The following is a 25,314-nucleotide window of genomic DNA, read 5'->3' as shown; positions in this document are numbered from 1 at the left end:
TCTCTCTTGAGGACCACGTGGTTTCATATACACCTAGTTCCCTTGTCCAAGGGGCCAGGTGGTGTCCTACAGTAGCTAAATGGATCTGCAGGCTTCCCTTGAGGGGACTGAGTCCCAAGTTTCTATGTAGCTCCTCTCTTTCCCTAGTCTATTTTGGCTCTGCCTTTTATTGGCGAGGTTTAAGATTATAGCCCAGATGCCTGGACTGCATCAATATTCATTCTTAATGCGATGTTACAGGGGCAAGATGATGATGACTACGACAATGACGACGATGATGATCCAAAATACCAGGTACATGGTGCTTTAGGGCTTACAAAATACTTTACATATATCATCTCACTTGATCCTCATTATAACTCTGAGGTAGGTGCTTTTGTTACAGATGAAGAAACTGAGGGTGAGAAGTTCAGTTACTTATGGCTAATAAGTGTATGAGGCAGGATTTGAACCTCACTCCAAGTCTAGTACTTCATCCACTGAGATAGCTAGCTACCAGAGAAATACCCATAATCAAGATAATTCACACTTTGCCAAAGGATTTTATCACCATATTTAAGAGAGTCAGAGGAATTTAAGAGGGCCTTATCAGGCTTCTCCTGTATATAACTCCTTGCAAATATAAGATATACATATATATATATAATATGTATATAATATGTATATATAAACTATATATTTAAGTTATAAGGGTTATATAATAGCCAAGAATGTCCTTAAATTGAATGTGTGAGGCATTATAATTTAAAAATATTTCATTTTTCAACTGTTTTCGAATAAGTTAACCAACAAAAAGGCCAACAACATATTTTACCACAGGCATTATTATCCCCATATAATAAAAGAGAAAAGTGAGAGCACCAGAGATACTACATGGCTCATCCATAGTACTCAGCTAGTAGTCATAAGTGGGGTTCAAACTCAGTTCTTCCTAACTCTAAGTCTAGCATTGTACCTACCACCAAGAAACTACAAGATTATCCCCAATTCTAATGATTTGTTAAGAGATTTTGAATGCAATTTATACTCAATGCAATAAGAAGGTAAAATTTTTAAAAACCTCTAGTTTTCCTTATTATTTGATAAGCTTTTCTAATCTAATAAGTTTTTGAAGCTTCATTTAATAGTTGATAAAGAAAGTGAGTTTTCATTATCTTATAACATATAGCTTAATGGGTCAATTTAATAAGCCAACCTAAACAAATTGTAACTTTGGCTCCAAATCCTCATTTGACAATGCTTATAGATTGTTAGAAGTACTATGTTAAATCATCAGCAGACTATAATAAGGTTTTGATATTAACACTTAATAAAAGGAGATTTTGGGGCAGCTAGGTGGCACAGTGGATAAAGCACCAGCCCTGGATTCAGGAGTACCTGAGTTCAAATCCAGCCTCAGACACTTGACACTTACTAGCTGTGTGACCTTGGAAGAGTCACTTAGCCCCAATTGCCTCACCAAAAAAAAAATAATAATAATAAAAGGAGATTTGGTGTATTGGAATTTGTTCCAGAGAGGTAAAAGGAATTTCAATCATTAATTGAAGAAAAATAATAAATTAAAATTTCAAATCACAAAATACTTTAAGTATTTGCCAGTAATTAAAAAAAACCCAACAACTTCAGGAAACAGATAACTAGTTGGGGAAATATATCAATTGAGTGGAATAGTTTTTAAAAAATACAAACCAGCTTGCTTACATTGAATGGGCAACATCAATGGTGCATTCAATGAGAAAAACTCTTAAAAAGTCTGTAGTTAGGTTTGGTTATTTTTTTTTCCCCTAAGTATATGCAAACTTCATCTTTGGGCATTAAACACTGTAGTTTGTTTGAATTGAACTAATTTAAATATGTGAAATATACATGTAGTTGTTCTTTTATCTGATAAAGCCGAAGTAAATACATTCCAGGCTTTCAATATGATTATTTGTGCCTTGGGGATAAAAGGAATTTTGCACACTGGTTTACAGCTTCTTATTTTTCAACAATAATCGTATTCAGTACAGTCAAAGGCACATTTGTTTCAAGGATGTGCCTGGGAGTGCATTGCAGTAGGGGAGATGGCTGCCAGACATCTATACTTAAATCTGTTGGAATGCTGCAGAAAGCAGTAAGTGCATGGAGAACACCCAGAGGTCAGAGTTACCGCTGCAGCCAGATCACATCATACTCTGCAATTAGAAAGCTTGGTGATTTTTTTTGAGTCATAAATACATCGGGGTTATGGGAAAGCTACCCTTGGTTTGACATCCCCCCTTTTTTTTTGTAAAATAGAATTCAATACATGCTATTGTTTTCAAGAAGGAATAATTATCTGCCCAGTTTATCTAATTGTACAATAAAATAACTGAATATTTTACACAGTGTCAATGCCTTGCCTAACAGTAAGCACATAATAAATGTCTGAAATGAGTTGTTTTATTCTTGAAATGTCAACCCCACCATGATTTGATGTGATGTGAAAATCCAAATATGGAAGACAACAAAAAAGCAAGGTTTTTATTTATAACTTAAAAAAATTCGCTATGTTCTAGAATTAGTTGCCATGTTTGCTCAGAGGTCCTGGTACTGAGCGATATTGTTGTTTTAGGCTCTATGTCATGAGACTGCCTTATGGGTGCAAAAAAATTTAAAACTTCCTTATGATAAGATTATTTGGGCACTTTATTAACCAAATGTTCTAGCTGTGGTTGCTTCCAAGAGGTATCTGCCTCATACCAAATGTCTCAATTAGACAAATGATGCTATTCATTTAATTTCCAAAACAATTTACTTCCTTCCAGATAGAAATCCAATTTACAATAAGTAGAACAAATTCAGAAATTAAGTTTAAACAAATACCTCAATCATATACCAAGAAAAGCTCGAAATGGATATGAAATATGTATAAAAAGTCATATCAGAAACAAATTAGAAAGGAAGAAATTACATTTTGGATCTATGGATAGAGAAAGAGTTTATGACTAAGCCCAGTGCCTGGCATATAATAAATGCTTAATAAGTGGTTATTGACTTGTTGACTTGACTAAACAAGTGATAGAGTAGTTCACAAAAGATAAAATAGACAATACTGATATATAAGAACAAAAAGGTTTTACAAAAAACAATATAACAGCAAAAATTAGAAAGTAAACAAGCAACTTAGAGGGGGAGATCTTTCAACAAGTATATCTTATAAAAGTCTTATTTCCAAGCTATGTAAGGTATTGATTCAAATTTATAACTAATAGCTATTACCCATTAGATAAAAGGTCAAAGGATATTAACAGGCAGTTTTCAAAGGAAGAAATCTAAGCTATCAACAATTATGTGAAAAAATGTTCCAAATCACTAATAATTAGAAGAGTACAAATTAAAGCAACCCTGAGATTCTATTTCAAATATACCAGATTTGCAAGGATAACAAAAGAGGAAAATGACAAGTTGGAGGGGGTGTGAAAGTTTTGCCAGCCCTGCTATGTATGTAGAAACCGTAAACACACACGTATATACATATGTGTGTGTGTTTTAAAGCACCTACTATTCACTGTGCTAAGTAGTGAGGACATGAAGAAAGGCAAAAACATAGTCCGTGCCCCTGAAGAGTTCACTGTTTAATCAGGGAGACAAAATGAAAAAAACATGTACAAATAAGGTATGTACAGGATAAATTAAAGGTAACCCAAAGAGAGAAGGCATGAATTAAGGGCGATTGGGAAAGCCTTTGTGTAGAGGTGAAATTTTAGCTGGGACTTAAAGGAAGCCAAGAAGTAATGTTGAGGAGGGAGAACATTCCAGGCAAGGGGCACCGACAGTGAAAATGCTGTCAGGAGATAGTGTCTTTGGAGACAGGGATGCCAGTGACAATGGATGGTAGTGTATGCAGAGAAGAGTAAGGCAAAAGAAGACTGAAAAGTTAGGAAGGAACCAGGTTATAAAGGGCTTTAAAAGACAAACAGAACATTTTATATATGATCCTGGAAGTAATAGAGAGTCACTGATGTTTATTGAATGGGGTAGGGAGAATGACATGGTCAAGCCTATGCTTAAGGAAGATCAATTTTAGAGCTAAGTGGAACTTTTCAGTCAAATTAATGAAGGGCTCAACTCTACTGCTGGGTGATTAACTGAAACCCAGAGGCATTTGATGACTTAAGAGGCCGCCAGCCACATGGGCAGCTTGTGGAAGACTGATTTTACCGAAAGTTATAGTTTTTAAATAACTCTACCACATTGTGTACAAAAAAACCCCAAAACCCCCTTAATATAAGTAAGTATAATATGCTCATCTATGACACTTTGTGTAAGGGAGATCACAACAGAGTAGAGATTATTCATTCACTGGAAATCACTGTAGGAAGTAAAATCTATTTTCTAGCTAGAGAACGCTTATTTCTTGACTAACATACTTGACCACTAAAAGGATACAATCCTTTCTTGCCTGAATGAAAACCATTTATCCTGTAACTAACATTATACCAATATACCCAAACCAAAGAGATTATATAAGAGATCATGTTGGGTGCCTTTTGAGAATATGCTCCTTTGAATAAAAAACTGAGATGATGATTTGGAATAATCATTAAGGTAAACTTTTATGACTAAGATACTTATGTTTCCCAAATGCTGCCAAATATACATCTTTAAAATGTCATAAATTTTTAAAATTCTCTGTAATTTTTAACCCTTTAAACAGTTTTACAAACAAGTTTGCATGTCTCTTAATGACTCATAGCCAGAGTTTATGTACCTTTTTTACATAAAATTTATCACAATAGATCATTTCACTGGCTAAGCTGATCCTTTTTAAATTTATTAGAGCCTTTATAATAATCTACTTCCCAATTATGTCCATGACTTTGATTGAAAGTGGTCATTAGAGATCTCCAGTCTAGTGAGCTATATTTCTGAAATCCCTGAACACATTAAAAAAAAAATCAAAATATACACATATGTGTAGACAACATGCAAAGTTTTAAAGGTTCTTAGGGTAGTTTGAAGTGCACTAAGACTTTTGGGACATTCTACATACATGCATATATTCAGATTATATACACATATATGTGCATGCATATATACATACATAAACACATGATATAGCTCAGATATATAACTCTGAGGGGTCAGTGATTCTTCTAAAGCTATAGGCCCAAACCCCATTCTGCTTTGTTCTCTGCAATATCAATTGCCAGTACCTGTTATTGTCACTATACTATCATTTAATTGGCTGATATCTCCTTAGAAAGCTATCAAAATTAATTATCTTTTACAGAGACATTTACTGAAAAGATAAAGAACCAAAATTATAAAAGCATCCCTATATAAAGGAACATTCTCTCCCCTCTACCACCACAGTACCTGGAAAGACTGGGTTCAAATTTAAAATAGTGACTACAAAGCATTCTCCCCCTACAAATTTACTTCTAAGTACATCCTTGATGATGGGGAGAGTCATACCCTTGCTCACAGGACATTGCTTTCAAACTGACCCCCTGCTGGGCTTGCCCTGGACAGCTATGGGAGTCTTTGCCATGGACTCTTGTCACTGGAGATCTGGCCTTCAGCAGAGCATTGGCTCCTTTGATCTTTTGAATCTAGCAAGGGCATTCCATCAGCAATACTTTTGGGCAAGCATAGAAAATAACATATGCAATAGACTGAAATAATCATGTTGAGGAGACACATTCCTACACATGCTTACAGCACCTTCCTCTTAGATTGCTACAGTGGGAGAGAGAAGGAATTTGGCTAATTAGTGGCTCTTGTATGAACATCCAGTACCAGCTCGATAGCCACTTACAGGCTTTTCTTCAGCATGCATTAAGAGAACAGGAAATGACAGTATATTTGTGCATGCTTTAAAGGAGAGACCTGGGCCCTTTCATTCCATGACATCACATACTTGTAGAAGCAGCTTCATTAAACATCCATGTGAGTCTCCTGTACTTACTGTTAGGCCTGACCCATCATTGGCTAGTCCATTATATACATAATTTCATATCCCTGGAATATATGTATACATACATATATGTGAATATATACATTTATGAATCAATTTATTTTTCAAGAATTGTTTAATTCAAGAATTACTCCAAGATACTCCTAACATTGTTTCCCTCTCTTAGAAGCTCTCTATACAAATACATGTAGACAAATATAAAATATGTACATACAAATGCAAATATCTATATATACATACAGATGTATCTATTAATTCATCTACACAGATGTGTGTATGTGTATAAAATTATGCCAGAAGTTTCTTGAAGTAATTCTAAGTAGTTTCAAAATTTCCTTAAGTCCCAGGACATTTACTACCATTCTACTTCAGCAGCTCATAGACCTGGCTATAGCTTAAAGCAGTCATTACTCCATACTGTTGTTATCTCCAAAATCTCACACTGTAGTTATGTTTCTTTGACAAGGTTTTCTTTTATTCGATTTCCCTCACAAATGGCATTTCTTATAGTGTAATTGCCACACACCTATCAAGGTAACTGACAGGGTAACTGGGGTACTCTGATTGGCCAGGGAGCATCCAGAGTTGTAGTTTCCTAGGTTCAGGGCAGGTAGTAGGGCACAGGTAATAGGAATAGGTATAAAGGCAGAGTAAGGAGGGTTCAAGTTATTTCACAGGAGCAGGTAGTTGCCCTAGATTACAGACAATACGTAAGATTCGAGTTAGGATATAAGGGCAAGAACACTGGCAACAAGACCCATAGTGAAGAAGTCAGAATGTACCCAGAAAGATGCTTGCGTCCCCTTACACTCTTCCTCTTCATCCCAACTGTGAATAGGAGAACAGATGTTCTGACAAAAAATTTGCCCTGACTGCCCAATAAGCTTTTAGCCCTGTAATTGAGATACTACCTGGGAGGTCCTATTTGTCAATTCTATGAACAGAGCCTATTGACTAGTTATTCCAGACATTATCCACCTTAGGGAAGAGGAACAATTTTGTTTTCTTAGGAACCTTTTGCCTTCACTGGAACAGAAAATGACCTTCTGATGGAATCAGTGTGTTGGTAAACCTGAAGTTAGTGTGGATTAACATACAGAAACAGAGACATTATGATACAATAGATAGAATGCCAGACTTAGAATCATGAAGACCTCAAGTTCAAATCTTGCTTTAGATTCTTACTATGTGATCCTAGGGAAGTCACTTAACCTCACTCTTAGTTTCTTCATTTTTAAAATGGGCACCAGGGGCAGTTAGGTGGCACAGTGGATAAAGCACCGGCCCTGGATTCAGAAGTACCTGAGTTCAAATCCGGCCTCAGACACTTGACACTTACTAGCTGTGTGACCCTGGGCAAGTCACTTAACCCCCACTGCCCTGCAAAAAAAAATGGGCACCTATGTGGCATAGTGGATAAAGCACCAGGTCAGGAAGACTTATCTTCATGAATTCAAATCTGACTTCAGATTTGCTGGGCAAGTGACCCTGGACAAGTGATTTAACCCTGTTTGCCTCAGTTTCCTCATCTATAAAAATGAGCTGGAGAAAGAAATGACAAATCACTCCAGTATCTTTGACAAGAAAATCCCAAATGGGGTCACAAATAGTCAGACACAACAGAAAATGACTGAACAACAATGAAATAGGGATAATAGTAGCACTTACCTCCCTGGGTTGTTATGAGGATCAAATGAGATAAGCTATATAAAGAACTTTGCAAGCTATAAAGTGCTATACAAGTGCTAGCCATTATTATTATAGTTATTATGTGTTGCCAGCATTGCTAGGAGAGAGGGTACACAGATGAGGACACATAGGAGCTCCTTGGCATGTTTATCACTAATGGCACTTTTATTGCTCTTTTCTGTGTATTCATAAAACAACCTTTTATCTTAATTCGATTCCCAAGTTGGGAGTCTGTACAATCAACATGAATTTAGCAATTGTTTTCTCATTGTTAACTATTAAATTGACTTCCTGGCACAGATCAGTCTTGCCTGAGAGCCAACTTTCTTGGAAGCCTGATTACTGTATTCTGATCACTGAAGTTACAAACTTGTAATCAATTTTTAAAGTATTTATTAAGTATATACTTTCCCCAGGGAAAGGATTGTACAAAGCAATGGGGATACAAAGACAAAAACAAACAACCCCCCCCCAAATAAACAATCCCTGTCCTCAAAGGGTATACATTCTACTAAGGGAATAGCTGAAAGATCAAATCTTGGAATACAGTCCAGTAATATAAAGCTTTTAACCTTGAGTATCAATCCATTTCATACTAGTCCACTGTTAATTTCTTATGTTAGGCTAATTTCATAGACCTGCTTGGTAAATGAGCATGACTTTTCATGTTTAGATGCTACATGTTCATATGGAGTGTAATGACCACATTATTTTTTTGCATCACACAGTAGTACTTGCTGCAACTCATTGGGTATAGAATAAATGATAACACAGTTCTCACTCCTTTTTAAATATCCTTTCAAATGAGATAAAATGAACAAGGTACTTTAAACTGTGGTATATAAATGCCAGGTATTATTGCTTGCCAAATATATTTCTTCCCATATTCCCACCTCTCATACTTTCACATATTTTAAAACTAAATTTCTTCACTAACTTCAGTTGCTGAACCCAAGAGATTCATGATAACTTTGGAGGAGGGCCCTATGAGACCTGGAAATATAGCTGAGGATATGTGTTTCACTAAGACAAAAATGACGTTTCAGACCTGATTAGTCATAAAAAACACGAATTGATAATAGAATTATTGGTTATAAAACAATTACCATTTCAGTTGTATTTTCAAACTAGAAAAATTTTGAATAGTGAAGTAGGATAGTGAGTAATGTTTATTTCCTGAATAATAAAATAAAAGTAAGTAGGTCTCTCCCCAAACAAAATAGTTTTTTCATTATATAAGGAAATACTTGGTTGATTCCCTCTGCTCTAATTTGTACTGTAGTTATATATGTAAGAATCTTATTTTTCCTACTGAATTGGAAATTCTTTGATAATAGGTACCAATCTCATTTCACCTATTTCCTAAGATAAAGCCATACGCAATAAAAGAGCTTAATAAATATATTTTAAAAATTAAATTCCTTTTTTAGACAAAAATGTAGCTATAAGGGCTTAGACTGAGACAAAAATAGTATTTAAGCCCATACTTTATCCAGATAGGTGTTAGATTTGGCCACAAATACTCCAAACAGTCCTAATAAGGTTGCAATCAGAAAAGAATGAAAGGTGAGGTGGCAAGCTGCTCTCTTTTGTACATTCACTGGGTCATTAGCTCTTCCAGATCTTCAGCTAATAATGAATTCTTTCTTATCTCAAAGACCAAGGCCTTCAGTAATGAACCACACATGGCTGGAAGAAGCCCCATCTATGCCACTTTTTCCCTAGCCCCCAAGCTTTCACATAGTTGCCCTGAATTAGGAATGGCAAAACTCCAAACACGTTTCATGGATTGACCCTTGCTGTATAATATGACTATTACTATTATTTAACTGAGACAGCTAGTTTGTGCAGTGGATGGAGTTCCAAGTCTCGAGTCAGGAAGACTCATCTGGGCAAATCACTTAATCCCGTTTGCCTCAGTTTCTCATTTGTAAAATGAGCTAGAGAAGGAGATGGCAAATCACTCTAGTATCTTTGCAAAAAAAAAAAATTCCCAAATGGGGCCATGAAGAGTTAGACATTACTAAAATGACTAAATTACAATAAAATTATTTAACTATGTATGTAAAGTTAGATATAATATAATAATATAACATAACATTACTTAACTTTCTGTTAAATAAGCTTTAATGGGTTGGGCTGGGAACCTAACTGCCATTTATAACGATGCTTCTAAAAAATTCTAAATTTTTATAAGGAGAATGGAAAAGAATTCTGTCTCTTTTTCCCTCCTTTACTGTAAGTGAGATAATAATGGTCATTGAACCCACATTAAAAATGTTACTGGGCAGCTCAATAAGTATGTTGTTCTTTATCCTCACCCTATCCTCCTTTTATCATATCTGAGTGGCCACTGGCCGTTCACTGTAAAGGAACATAATGGTTCTTAGAACTTTCTCTGGGATCACAAGAAGTCTCTCCCTAAATTACTAAGTATCAGATTGAAACTGGGGAGATTACTCTCCTCATCTTCATTTCCTCTTCCCAAAAGAACATGCTAGCAGCAATAATATTGCAGTAGCAAAGTCAATGTACATATGAGATGTGGAACTCAGTTTGATGTACTTTCTGCCATTTCTTAGAACAGTAAAAGCAAAATTAGACCTATAGTTATACTGACTCTGCTATTTGGGATTTCATGTGAAAATGACAAATTCATAATTTGTTTTTTTGTTTTGTTTTTTAGTGAGGCAATTGGGGTTAAGTGACTTGCCCAGAGTCACACAGCTAGTAAGTGTTAAGTGTCTGAGGCCAGATTTGAACTCAGGTACTCCTGACTCCAGGGCCGATGCTTTATCCACTGCACCACCTAGCTGCCCCATAATTTGTGAAAGTGGCAAGCATTACTTTAATTTATAGTGGTACATTCAGAATAAAATATTTTCAGTCTGGTAAGCACCAATGAAAAAAATTCTGGGACATGGTTTAGGAACAACACTTAAAGAATTAGGTCAAGATTACAGAATACATAAAAAATAGAGAATTGAGCTAGAGGGATAAGATAAATATCAGATAGTAATGAACTGATGGGATTTGGGGGACAACCTATGTGCTGAGAATTAGCAATCAAAACTTTATTTTATTTTATTTTTTTAGTGAGGCAATTGGGGTTAAGTGACTTGCCCAGGGTCACACAGCCAGTAAGTGTTAAGTGTCTGAGGCCAGATTTGAACTCAGGTCCTCCTGACTCCAGGGCTAGTGCTCTATCCACTGTGCCACCTAGCTGCCCCAAACTTTATTTTTTAAAAGGAAACCATGCTAGGTCATTTAGCTAAGAAATGATATGCCAATTTTGCCTCTGAAGCAGGTTAAAATCTTTTTAAAATATAGCTAATGGGATCAGAATTTGATTCAATTAATATTTGTCAAGGGGTTTTCTTTTTTGACCTGTAATTCATTGCTTACATACTTGCCTGGAGCACTGAGGAATCCAGCAATTTAATCCATCAGTGTGTCAGGGGTTGAATTTGAACCTAGATCTTCCTGACTCCAAAATTTTCTATTCTTCACATCAGACTGCATCTAATTAACAGATTTATTTATTAATAGATTACAGTTTGTCCCTTCTCATAAGGACTTTATAGTCTAGTAAGGGCAGTAAATTATTTATGTATTGGATAGGAACTGGTACATGTGCAGACTGCCTCTGATGATGGCTCTGCCAAAGAAGCTGGAGATCCTGCTACCTGGAGAGACTGTGATGTTATCTAATGGAAGTGTCTTAAAAAGACTGTGGAGAATGTGTAGACATACTGATTGTAGTCTGCTAATCACATACTTAAGAGAAGCCTTTTCAGAATGCTTCATAGCCATAACTGGGGACACCTTCAAAAAATACTAGTCACCCAGAGCCTCAGCCATTCTATTCAGCTACCCTCTCCTGGTTTGACTCCTTCCACTGATGGTATCCAATAAGAGGCAATGGTTGTAAAAGAATTAGGCCTTCTCCCCTTTGAGGTGGGCCAACATATGGTCCCTTGAAAATGGGCCTTGATCCTTATTTGCCTCAGGATCAATCATTTCATTTTAGGTGAAGGAGTTTTAAAAGGGTAGGAAGGTGAGCCTCCAGGTGTCTAGGGGTCCAGGAATACAGGAATCAATGGTTTGAGATTCCAGGAGTCTGAATTCATGTCAGGTTTTGCAGCCAGGCCAGAGCAATTAGAGACACTTGGGACCTAGCCCAGGAGTAGATGATACAAAGATTCATCCAGTGTCAGTACCAAATTTGGAACATTAACTTGTGATATCAATGCTGTATAGGAAATTAGCTAAATCTGAGAGTACCGTAGACTGAGGTGGCACATAGGAGAGTAGGTCCTTGAGGTGTTAGAGGCAAATGTTTGCTCTTGCCATAGCTTCAAGGTAAACATCCCTTTCGAAAAGCTAATTGATGTCAGTCAAATTAAATGGTCGTGCTAGTCATTCATGGTGGCTAGCTGATAGGGGTTTAAACCAATGTCATTAGAAAAGGAACATCCCGCAACCCCTCAGGGTACCTCTAGAATCTTGAAAGGGAGCTAAGAGTCAGCCTTGCTCTGGGACAGTGAGGCCAGAATATACTTGTTACACACAAATAACTAAAATAAGTAGATGATTATAACATATAAGAGACGTAAAAAATAATGTTCTTGTAGTCCAGGTACAGAAGAATTTATTCCCAGCTTCATAGCAGAGATGGTCTCTGAACTGGCTTTTGAAGACTATGAAAGATGTTGAAAGGCAGGGATGAGAGCCAGGCCAGTGCATGCATTCTAGGTAAATATGCCAGCATAAGCAAAGATATAAAGTCAAGAAATGGTGAGCTAAGTTCAGAAAATTGCAAGTAATTCAGATTGGTTGGTGTTTGTTGCCTTTTGCAAAAGATTAAAGCCTAAAATAGCTGGCGTATATTTGCAAAAGAAAAAAAAAGTTATATAATTTTAAAGTAAAAAAATTTTCACTCCTTTACCTGATAAAGATGTTTTAAAAAATAATAGACTCACAATTTTATAGAGCTGGGAGGGACCTTAACAGTCATCTAGTTCAATTACATACTATTGTACAACCATCTCTAGAACATATTTAACAACTAATGCAGAATGATACAGTGGAAAAATAACTGGCCCTGGAGTCAGTGGGCCTTGGTTCAAATCCTCTCTGTCACTTACCATCTCTGTAACCTTGGCCAATTCATTTAACCTCACTCAATCTCTGTTTCCTCATCTGTAAAATGAAGGAGTTTAACTATATGGCTTCTAAAGTTCCTTCCAGCTCTAAACCTTTTTTTAAATTCATTTTTATTTTCAGTTTGAAATTCCTATCCCTACCCATTGAGAAGGCAAGAAAAACAAAGGAAGAAGGGAGGGAGGGAGGAAAATATCTTTTGATTCTATTCTGAGTCCATTACTTCTCCCTACCTAGAGGTGGACAGAATGTTTTATCATGAATCTTCTAGAAGTGTGGTTGATCACTGTGTTGATAAGAATTCTTTCAAAGTTGATTATCTTTACAATATTATTGTTTTTATATAAATTGTTCTCCAATTTCAGAAAAAAACCCTTAAAGACATGAACTAATGCAAAATGAAATCCTTTGTCACATTTGTCCAAGTCTTTGCAACTCTTTCAAAAATTAATTCATTCAAAATGCCAGAGAGGGGCAGCTAGGTGGCGCAGTGGATAGAGTACTGGCCCTGGAGTCAGGAGTACCTGAGTTCAAATCCGGCCTCAGACACTTAACAATTACTAGCTGTGTGATCCTGGGCAAGTCACTTAACCCCAATTGCCTTACTAAAAAAAGAAAAAAAACTAAAATGCCAGAGAATTTCCTTTGGCTCTTTTTAATATTTTAGAAGTTAAAAAACCACTTGGTTAATATCTATTATCTCTTTTTTTAAAAAAAATCTTTCATTCTTAATATGTGACTCCCTTACCACTCTTTTTTGGATCATGTGGGTTTTCAATGTCCTTTACACTACTTTCCATATGCAAGGCATTACTGGAAACATGCTTCAGCTTATTACTCTTACTATGTGTTTTTCCATTATATTTTGTGATTTTGATCTTTCCAGGACTGTGGTTTTCCATGATTCACCATTATGTAGCATCCATGGGAGAATAATGATATTAAAGAGATAGGTTTCTATAGCAGTAAACAGTTTGGGATCATTCCCATACAACTTACCAAATGCTATACAACCTAATATCCTTTATCTCAGTTCTGGACCAAACTTAGTGCCCACCTGCAATATCTGTCCAAGAGAAATACATATTGATATACTAACATGATGGAATGCTTATAAACTGCACATCATAGACTGTGTAATATAGATTTCTCACTAATTTGTTTTTCTAGTGTGAATGTTGGACCAATTTCTTTCACATTCCTATCACATAATAACCCTTTAAATATCTGCAAAGCACTATTTTATCCCTAGGAAACACAATGCTCTATATGTAGTAGTCTTAAAATGCTTACTGAAGTCTTCTCCAAGTTAAGTATGCCCAGCTCTTCATATACTATTGTTTTCAATCTTCTCAGCATCCTGTTAATATTCCTCTGTGTGCTCTGGCTTGCCAATGTTCCTCCTAAAATATTATGTGCCCCCCAAAAGAGAAAAAGATTTGTACAAAAATATTTATAGCTATTCTTTTTGTGGTGGCTAGGAACTGGAAATCAAAGGAATGCCCATCAACTGGGGAATGGCTAAACAAGCTGTGGTATATGATTGCGATGGAATATTATTGTGCTACAAGAAGACAAGCAGGATGCTTTCAGAAAGGCCTGGAAAGACTTGTATGAACTGATGTACAGTGAAGTGAGCAGAAACCAGGAGAATGTTGTGCACAGTGACAACAATATTGTTTGATGAAGAACTGTGAATGGCTTAACTATTCTCAGCAATACAATGATCCAAAACAATCCCAAAAGACTAATGATGAAGCATATTATCCACCTCCAAAGAAAGAACTGATATTGATTGAACATAGACTGAAGCATGCTATTTTTTACTTTTTTTTTCATTTTTTTCTTTTGCTCATGTTTTCTTATACAAAATGTCATATATGGTCATGTTTTACATAATTGCACCTGTACAACCTATATCTGGTTGCTTACCACCTCAGGGAGAGGGGTTGTTGCTTGTCTTTTTTTTTTTAAATGAAGCAATTAGGGTTAAGTGACTTGCCCAGGGTCACACAGCTAGTAAGTGTTAAGTGTCTGAGGCCAGATTTGAACTCAGGTACTCCTGACTCCAGGGCCAGTGCTCTATCCACTTCGCCACCTAGCTGCCCCTTGTCCTTTGTTCTTTAAAAGGACCATGACACCCCGATGTCATGACTTTCACAGAATTGGATTTAAGTGAGGGAAGGCTGTGCAAGGTCACCAATTTCACTCTCTCCTCCAGAGCTATCTGTGTCCAGTGGCAAGATATACATCAGGATGACTGGAGATGGCCCCCGATATTTTTAAGGCAATTGGGTTTAAGTGACTTGCCCAGGATCACACAACTAGTAAGTATCTGAATTGAGATTTGAATTCAGGTCCTCCTGACTCCAGGGCCAGTGCTCTATCCACTGTGCCACCTAGCTGCCCCTAGGGAAGGGGGAGGAGGGGAGGGGAAAGACGGATAGAATTTGGAACTTAGAACTTTAAATAAAAATGTTATTATTACTAAAATTTTTTTTAAAAATATGATGCATACACTATCTGTGTGACCTCTGGCAAGTCACTTATTCTCTTCAGCTATGAAATGAAGAGATGGAACTAGGAGGCCTGTGCTTCCTTCTAGCCCCAGTTCCATGATACTATGGACTAATATTCCAGCAGAAGTCCGATGAACACAGAATGCAGTGGGACTTTGACATACCTCACTTTTGATCAGTTTTGTTGTGGTTCAGTCTTTTTAAGTCATGTTGGACCTTCCATGACCTCGTTTGAGGTTTTCTTGGCAAAGACAGTGGAGCATGCCATTTCCTTTTTCAGATCATTTTGCCCATGAATAAACTAAGGCAAATGGGGTTAAGTGACACAGCTAGTAAGTGTCTGAGACTAGATGTGAACTCCTGAAGAAGAGTTTTCCCGACTCCAAGCCCAGCATTATCCATTGCATCACCCATCTGCCCAACTGCTGTAGTGTCCTTTTGCACTCTATATATCTATTAATTCAATCTAATGTCATCTAAGATTCTTTGGTTGCCAAATACTGCTGCTACACTGAGTTTGTATTAAGATAAAAACTTGCTTTTTTTTTCTATGATTGATGTACCATCATGTCTTCATCATTCAGCATCCATGAAGTTGATTTTTTAACCTTTTGACTTGATATATTTTCCTATTAAATTTCATCTTGACAGATTCAGCCCTCTGACTATTGAGATTTTTTTATATCTCATTTCTATTTTCCAACAAATCTTACCAGCTTTCTGTCATACAAATCAAATAGAAACTATAGATATTCCCCCCGCCCCTGTTTAGAGAGTCCTTGCTTCTCTGCCACTACCACCCTGAGTCAAATACTCAGATTCTAAATGTTGCAGAAAGCATCCCTAGCTCTGGAACAGGGATTGTTAAAAATGGTCCCACGGGCAATGTAGTGAAGTCTATGGACCCCTTTCTCAGAATACTGTTTTTATATGCATAACATAGATCACATTACAAAGGAAATCAAGTATATGGAAATAGTTTTATATATGCAGATATATGATTTTAGATGTGTGTGTATATAGTTTAGATATGTGTATATATGTATAAGTTCACAGATCCCCATGTTAAGAACCCCTGCAGGTCTAGAGGGAAATAAAGTAGGAATTTGGAAGCTCTTTAGAGTCTCTACATCAATGATGAAGGTTACCATGGGTAGGAAAGATACTGACCAATTGGAGGATATAGAACTATAGACATGTCCTGACTCAATATGACATTAGGGATGGAAATTCACTCAAAACTTTACATTTGTCTACCTGAAGTATAGCATTATCTATTATAAGATCTTATAAGGTATTACCAAATTGTTTTTAGAACTTGGGGAATTTGTTTTTCAAACAGTCAATTTTTCTTTGTATCAATACATCATGTTAACTCAATTATTCACAAAATTAAGAAATGCCTTAAGGGCTTCACTGGCATTAATGTAAAATAATTCTACTGTACTATGCCAGAAACATTGCTTCTTTGTTTTACAGTGAATGACATCTTCATTTATTAACTACTATGACAAAACAAAGCTCTCTTTAGAGCTCATAATTTTAATGGTCTTTGTTAAATCCTCTGGGATATTGATTATAAATTATGAAACTTTATATTTCAACAGGATTGTGTTATCTTATTTTTTTATTTTATTTTTTTTTTAGTGAGGCAATTGGGGTTAAGTGACTTGCCGAGGGTCACACAGCTAGTAAGTGTTAAGTGTCTGAGGATTGTGTTATCTTGATGTTGCCTTTTTCCTTTTTTTGGGGGGGGGGCAGGGCAATGAGGGTTAAGTGACTTGCCCAGAGTCACACAGCTAGTAAGCGTCAAGTGTCTGAGGCCGGATTTGAACTCAGGTACTCCTTAATCCAAGGCTGATGCTTTATCCACTGTGCCACCTAGATGCTCCCTTTCTTATTTTTTTTTTTGTGGGGCAATGGGGGTTAAGTGATTTGCCAAGGTCACACAGTTAGTAAGTGCCAAGTGTGTGAGGCCGGATTTGAACTCAGGTACTCCTGAATCCAGGGCCAGTGCTTTATCCACTGTGCCACCTAGCTGCCCCCCTCTTATTCTTTTTTTAAAAATTCTTTCCTATGTGGATGACTCTCAGAGAGGTAGAAAGGCAAGGAAATCTAGGCAATACAAAAATTTTAAAAAGTAATAAAGAGGGGCAGCTAGGTGGCGCAGTGGTTAGAGCACCAGCCCTGGAGTCAGGAATACCTGAGTTCAAATCTGGCCTCAGACACTTAACACTTACTAGCTGTGTGACCTTGGGCAAGTCACTTAACCCCAATTGCCTCACTAAACAAACAAACAAAAGTAATAAAGAATATTATTATTAGTAGTAATAAACAATATTATTAAAACGTTAAAAAACAATTGTCTATCTTCTTAGGGTGACAAAATATATACACATAAAATGAATGACAATAAAGGCCATATATGATCAACTTATAAGATGTTTGATACAGACAACAAATGTGACAGAAGTTTGTAGAAGGAAAAGATAAGTCGGGGTCAAAATTTTCAAAAGAGGCTTTCTAGAGAAGGTAAAACAAGCTAGCCTTTCAAAGATGGGTTTGATTTGGATAGCTGTGTACAGAAATGAGGTCAATTCAGGTAGGGAATGCAAAAGGAACACAAAGACAGCACAGGTTATAGGAAAGAACATTGGACTAGTATCCAATCATATAAAAATGAATTTGTGCTACAGTATCTCTAAGGCCTTTTTCAATCTGGAAATCCTGGGAGTCAAGAGGTAGCCATTAGGGTCTCTTAGTCTCCCTTCTACTGCTAACTAGCTAAGTAATTTTTCACTGACTATCAGTTTGAGATACCAAATGTTGCTGGCTGAAAGGCAACATAAACCTATTAGAAGAATGAATGGTTCTACTAGAGTACAGTTGACTTATTTGGCATTAATATTCAATTAATGCCTTTTGGCCATTCTTTAATTTTGTGAATAATCAAGTTAACGTGATGTATTCATACAAAGAATAGCTGTTTGAATTATGTCCTAAAGACAACTTGAGTATATCTCTTAGGTTCTTATAGCAGATAAATACTACATTTCAGGAAAAAGGCATAAAACTATGAATTTCTAGACCTGGTTTGAGCTATAAATTAATGCTCCACTTGTTGAGCCATGTAGTTGTAAAAACTTATCTTCCTAATGGAAGAGGTATATATTACCCATCAGCATGCATTATTTTGAAACAAGCATAACAGAATACTTTTATCTTTGTGGTAAAGGAACATAGAGAATTGTTTCAAACAGTTGGAAAGAATATTAATTGAATCTAAGATATGGAAGGGTAGGAGGTAACATAATCCAACCTTATTTTATAGATGAGGAAACTGAGGCTCAAGAGAGAAGTAATTCAACTAGTTGGTAGTAGGGAGGATTAGAATCCACAATGCACCCTTTTACTCCCAGAATCGAACTGGAAGAGATAACCTAGTTTCACACACATACACACACACACACAAAACTAGTACAAAGTTTTCTATGCAGTGCTGCCTTTCTGCTCATTTGTAACAGGGCATGCACAGAGCTAATCTACTTACCTCTGGAAGGCCATATGTGTTAGTTCAGTGCCTGGGCACTTTGGGAATAACAATCTCTTATTGTTTTAAAGAGCCAGGCATGACTAGGTTCTGAAGGACTCAGGAGCTTTCCGTATGTAGCCACTGAGCAGCAAGAGATGATAACTCAATCCGTATTTAGAAAGGAGGGAAGTTCAACCTCAGGATAGTAGAGAAGAAGGTAGTTGGCAAAAGGAGACAAGTAAAGCAATTAAAATATAAAACAAGGCAATGAGTAGATTGGTAGGTGGGGTAAACTGATGAAACCAGAGGTTGGTTTCATTCACCTAGGCAGCTAGGTAGAGCAGTGGATAGAGTGCAGGACCTGAAGCCAGGAATTTGAGCTCAAACACAAGCGGTTTGACCCTGGGCAAGTCACTGAACCCTGTTTGCCTCAGTTTCCTTACCTGTAAAATGAGCTCCAGAAATAGCAAATCACTCCAGCATATTTTGCCAAGAAAACTCCAGGAGTCACAGAGAGTTGGACACAACTGAAAATGACTGAGCAATGACAACAATAAAGATGTTGGTACCCGACAGAAGGGGAGGTTTATGAGGTTGTTGTTGATTAAAAAGGAAGGGAAGTTGAGTAGCTTGTACTTCTTAAAAGGTGAAAATTTGTTATAAAAGTTTTAATTTTTGAGTTGAGATATGGATAACCCCACATAATTAAAAAACAAACAAACAAAAAACAAAACAAAAAAGCAAGGCTGAAAAATCTCAACCAGTATGGAGATTTTGCCACAGTTCAATGACTGTTGTCTGTATTATAAGTGTAAACTGATATCCTTCCTAGAGGAGGAGAAGGTACTTAAAGAATACTTCTACACACTCTAGGTTGTTAGGGAGAAAAAAATGTTCCTAAAGGAAATGGCAGTCAAGAAGCATTTATTAAGAAATTACTATATACTAGGTACTGTTCTAAGTGCAAGGAATAAGTAGAAAGCTCAATCCAGCTCTCATGAAGCTTAAATTCTAACCAGGGAAGACAATAAGTAAAAGGATGCTGAAAATGGTGGGGATAGGAAAAGGAATAAGGTACAGGTGAGAGGGTATGGTGGATAAAAAGTCCAGATAGTCAAGAAAGGAACTCAGAGTGGAATGAAGACATGGCCAACCTAGGCCCTCTTCTTAAAAAGGAGGTCCTGGGAGGAACCAGGCAATTAGAGGAAGAAGTTGCAGGGGCAGAAATGAATGAGACTTCAATGGAGAGGGAAAAATGGATATGAGATAGAGGAAGGGAAATATAACCCTTGTCCTAATTGTGGAGAACGAAAAAGTGTTACACAGTGAAAGGAAATAAAAAAGGGCAGCTACATAATTAGAGCTTAAAAAACAGATTTGAGGTTCTTCCTGAAGAGGGAGCTTGATGCTCTGAAGAAGCAGCTGCTTACTCTCCAAAGAGTGATATAGTGGAGCTATATAGAAGCTCTCAGGTGAGAGAAATCATGAATTATATTAAGAATGGAGTTTTCAAGATACAAAGGGAAAAAATTCCAATGAATATGAAAAATGGAATCTGTCTAAAGAGATCAAATGTGTATGCATAGGGAACTCACCAACCAACTTATATATATATTTTAAAAAAGATGAAAGAAAGGCCAAAGTAACAAAGGATAGATATAAGAGCATGGCATAGTCCTATTAAAACAGAGATAGGGCAGGGCAGCTAGGTGGCGCAGTGGATAGAGCACCGGCCCTGGAGTCAGGAGTACCTGAGTTCAAATCTGGCCTCAGACACTTAACACTTACTGGCTGTGTGACCCTGGGCAAGTCACTTAACCCCAATTGCTGCACTTAAAAAAAAAAAAAACAGAGATAGGGCTAACAGGACATGCCAAGAAGAACCAAGGTTTAGGATTTTTTTTTTTAGCTTTATTAAGAGAAAAAGGAATATCAAAGAAAGAATGATACCTTTGCTTGGAATGAATGAGGCAAAGATAACAAACCCCAGAGAGAAGGAAGAGCTGATATTTCTTATTTTTCTTCTATTTTCTCTGCTAAACAGAGATGACAAAAATGACTGACAGGGAGTAGACAGTGAAGATATGTAAGGAGAGAGTAAGAGTAAGAGAGCATCTAGGTGCTCAGGAAATAGAAAGATGACATGTTAAATGGGGTAACAGATCTTTAAGTCAGGAAAACCTGAATTCAAATTCTACCTAACATTCCCTAGCTATGTACCCTAGGCAAATCATTTGACAACTCTGTGCCCAGTCTCTTACCATGTAAAATGGGGATAATAATTTTGTGATTCTTACAGTACTATACTTAGCTGTTACCTACTATTATTATTAGCTATTAATAGTATTGATGAATTAAAATAAAATCATCTTACCCAGATGAACTACATCTCTGGGACTTGAAAGAACTGGTAGATGTAATTGCTGAATCACTGTCAGGAACATTTGAAAGAACATGGAAAATGGAAGAGAAGCAAGGGAAATGTCCTGATTTTCCAAAAAAGGGAAGAGAACAGAATCTGCAGACTATAGGCCAGTGAGCTTGACTTCTGTTCCTAGGAAAATTCTAAAATGGATCATTAAGAAAATGGTTGAACATTTAGAGAGGCAATTATGTAGATCTGAACTTGACTTCATCAAGAACAAATGATTTCAGAATAATCTCATTTTCTTTTTTGACAGGATTATTAAACTAGTAGATGAATAGTAAAATTCATGACCAGGAAACTCATCACCACAAACTCATCAGCTTTGGTACCCACTCCTTCATTTGTATCTGATTAGAGGGCTGGTGAGTGAAGCAAAAGACTCCTCATTCTGAGCCCCCATTTTAAGAGGACTCAGAAGCCCAGACAACTCTTATTTCCCAGCAGCTGTACTGCTTGGATTTGACTTCACATTATCATGCTGGATACCCTTTCCCCTCCACTCCCTTTTCACCTTCCTTTGTGTTGTCTCCTCTCATTACATTATAAGCTCTGTGAGGGCAGGAGCTTTCTTATTTGTATTCCCAGAGTTTAGTACAATGCCTGTTCTCTAGTAGACACTTTACATGCTTGTCCTATTTACCTAGATTTTAGCAAGGTCTTTGATAAGGTATCTTTCACTACTCTTGTGTATAAGATGGAGAGATGTGGACTAGATGATAATACAATTACAGGGACTCAGAACTGGTTTGTTCAAGGTCAATGTGGCAGGTGGTTTCCAATGGAATACCAAAGGATCTTTGCTTGACATTGTACTGTTTAACATTCTTTCAGTGACTTGGGAGGCAGCTAGGTGGCACAGTGTATAGAACAATGGCCCTGGAGTCAAGAGGACCCAAGTTCAAATATCACCTCAGAAAAAAAGGGGACAGCTAGGTGGCATAGTGGATAAAGCACCAGCCTTTGATTCAGGAGGATCTGAGTTCAAATTCGACCTCAGACACTTAACATTTACTAGCTGTGTGACCCTGGGCAAGTCACAACCCCAATTGGCTTAAATAGCTGGAACCATCTCCAGTGGTCCTGATATGTATCTTGCCACTGCACCCAGATGGCTCTGGAGGAGTGAGGTTGGTGACCTTGCACAGCCCTCCCTCACTTATATTTAATTCAGTGTAAGTCATGATATCACCTGAGTAGCATGGTCCTCTTTGAGAACAAAAGCCAAACCACAACCAAGACAGGTTAAAATATTGGCTGAATCTAATACACAATTCAAAAAGGAGAAATGCCTTACCAAACCTCATACCTGAAGGCAAACTATTAGTTTTAAGTATGATCTTTAGTTGCACTGAGAGACACTGCATCCAGGAACAGGAAAGTGATAATACCACTGTATTCTATCCTTGTCAGCTTTCCTTGGGTACTGTGTTGAGTTCTTGAGGTGCCATAGTTTATAAAATTAATGTCATAAGAGGATTGGTTGAAGGAACTGGCAATGGTTAGCTTAGAGAAGATAAAGATTCAGGGCATATGTGATTGATGTTTTTAAATATTTAAGGGGTTGTCTGGTGGGAAAGGGATTGGGTTTGTTCTTTTTGGCCAAAGAGAGCAGAACAAAGAGTAATGGATGCAAATTGGAAAGAGGCAAATTCAGGTTAGATGTCAGGAAAAACTTCTTGTAATGAGTTGACTAAATACCCTTCCTTAGAGGTCTTCAAGCAGAATCTGGATACCATGTGTGTGGTATGTTATAGTCGGGACCCTTTTCTGTTTGAGTTGTACTTAGAAGGCTGTTGTGGTGCATTCCAAACCTCAAAGTCTGTGACTCTGAAGACATTCCAGGAATGGGCACAAGTGTGGTAGCAGAGGAAGGCAAGGCAAGATTAGAGAATAGTTCATTTTGTCCAACATGCAGCATGTGAAGGAAGTAACATGAAATAAAGCTGAGAAGGTATACTATGTAGTACTTTAAGTAACAGGCTAAGGAATGTACATTTTTCCAAAAGGCAAGGTGGAGGCACATTAACAGTCCCTTACAACTCTAAATTCTATGATCTTAAGGTTTTCGAGAAAGGAAATAAAATGGATATAAGTGGAATTAGGAAGATTCATGTGACAGCTCTATGGGTGTGAAGGATAGACTAGATAAAGATACCAATTAGAAGGCCATTGCAATTGTCCAAGTGAGAAGTGGGTCTGAATTAGAGTTGTGGCACTGTGAATGGAAATGAGAAAAATATAAAAAATATTGTGGAGGTAGACTGCACGTGGAAACTAACTGAATGTGGGAAGTGAGACAAGGAAGCAGCATGGTGTACTAGGATGAATGCTGGATTTGAATTCTGCTTCATGACTTTGGACAAGTTACTTAGCCCTTTGGGCCCTCTTCCCCCCCCCCCCCCAGTCTTTAAAATGTGGGGATTAGAACTACATAACCCTTTAGGTCTCTTCCAACTCAAATTCTCTTCCAACTCTGAACTCTTAATTGATCCTATGCAAAAGTTTGCAAACTGGGGCGGCCAGGTGTCACAGTGGATAGAGCACCAGCCCTGGAGTCAGAATGACTTGAGTTCAAATCCAACCTCGGTCACTTGACACTTACTAGCTGTGTGACCCTAGGCAAGTCACTTAACTCCAATCGCCTCACCAAAAAAAAAAAAAAAAAAGGTTTGCAAACTGAGGCTTGGTGACTTGGTGGCATTAACAAAAATGTGGATAGATTTAGGGAAGTGCAGGAGATTTTTCTGGGCTTGAATTTCCCCATCTCTAAAAGAAGGTGTTTGAACTTCAAAAGTTCCATCCAATTCAAAATTTATATGCCTCTCTCACCCTGGCCTTCAACCCCATTTTCAGTTTGTACCACATGCCTCTAGCACACTTGAATCTCTTCTGATTTAACATTAGAGGTAGTAATAATAACCAACAATTATATAACACTTCAAGATATGCCAAGTGCTTTACATATCTTTTCATCTGCTTGTCAGAACAGCCCTGTGAAGTAGGTAGGTATTATTCCTATTGTTATCCACATTTTACAACTGAAGCTTACAGCAGTTAAGCAATTTCCAGTCACACAGTTTGTGTCAGAGGTAGAATTTGAGCCCAGGTCTTTCCTGACTTCCAACTACCATATTCTAGCCCATTATCTCACCTAATCCACCAAACTTCCAACATTCATTACTTTGCTTTACAAGGAACAAAGAAGGCAAAGTGGAACTTAACCCTTTGTTTGAAAGATTATCATTACTTAAACATTTCTGGGTTTTATTTTATGTCTTTGGGTCTAGCTTTATCACCAACATATAAAACGATTATAAACTAAGGCACAGAGGTTTCATTTAAGTTGGAAAATACCATATGTACACTAAATATTTTGATGATTAACAAATAGCTGTGTGAAGCTCTAATTTTCTAAAGTAAATATGCCATAAGGATATATTCCCTCAAAAGCACTTTACAGATCTCGAAATTAAGCACATCAAGGGCATTTATTGCAAAACTGCAACTGAATGTTTTTCATGGAAGCAGAGATATTTACTAAGACTCAGGAATAAGAAATCTCATTCGTCTGATGCAATCCTCTTAAAGCACACTTAACCTTTACCTCTACAGTCAATGCCAAAAGAAAAATTAAGGACACTGTTGGAAGCCCATTTTAAGAATAATGTCCTAAAACAGATCTCCACAGTTGGGAGTGTACAATAGACCAGATTTTATTCAAATTAGGGAAGCTCGAGTGTTTCAGCCCATCTGCTGACAATGGCCTCCTTGTAAAAACCCAAACCCATGGAGAATCAGAATTTAGGAATGCGACTGCACGAAGGAAGAGGCCCTCTTTCAGGGAAATGCGGCCTTCACAGGCCAGAGCTGACGCCACGGGCTGCATCTTAAATGATTCATTTGAGCAGTTTGGTCATTACCCCAAAGAACCATGGCGGGGGAGGGGGGGGGAGTGTAGGGGTGGGGGCGGGTTAGTCATGGGCAACAATTCTCAACAGTTTAATTTAACCCGCTTTTTCCCCTCATAAAATCGCGGCTGGCA

The 25,314-nt window shown here is 37.2% G+C and overlaps 1 protein-coding gene across 1 annotated transcript in view; it reads right to left on the bottom strand.

Moving 5' to 3' along the window:
• The window catches only part of STARD13 (StAR related lipid transfer domain containing 13), a 681,455-nt gene that overhangs the window by 532,882 nt on the left and 123,259 nt on the right, over window positions 1-25,314 (bottom strand). The gene's annotated exons all lie outside the window — the stretch shown is intronic.

Source organism: Dromiciops gliroides, chromosome 3 (assembly GCF_019393635.1).
Source record: "Dromiciops gliroides isolate mDroGli1 chromosome 3, mDroGli1.pri, whole genome shotgun sequence".
Classification (NCBI taxonomy): Eukaryota; Metazoa; Chordata; class Mammalia; order Microbiotheria; family Microbiotheriidae; genus Dromiciops; species Dromiciops gliroides.
Note: the sequence above shows the minus strand (reverse complement) of the source record. Positions and strands in the feature narration are given on the sequence as shown.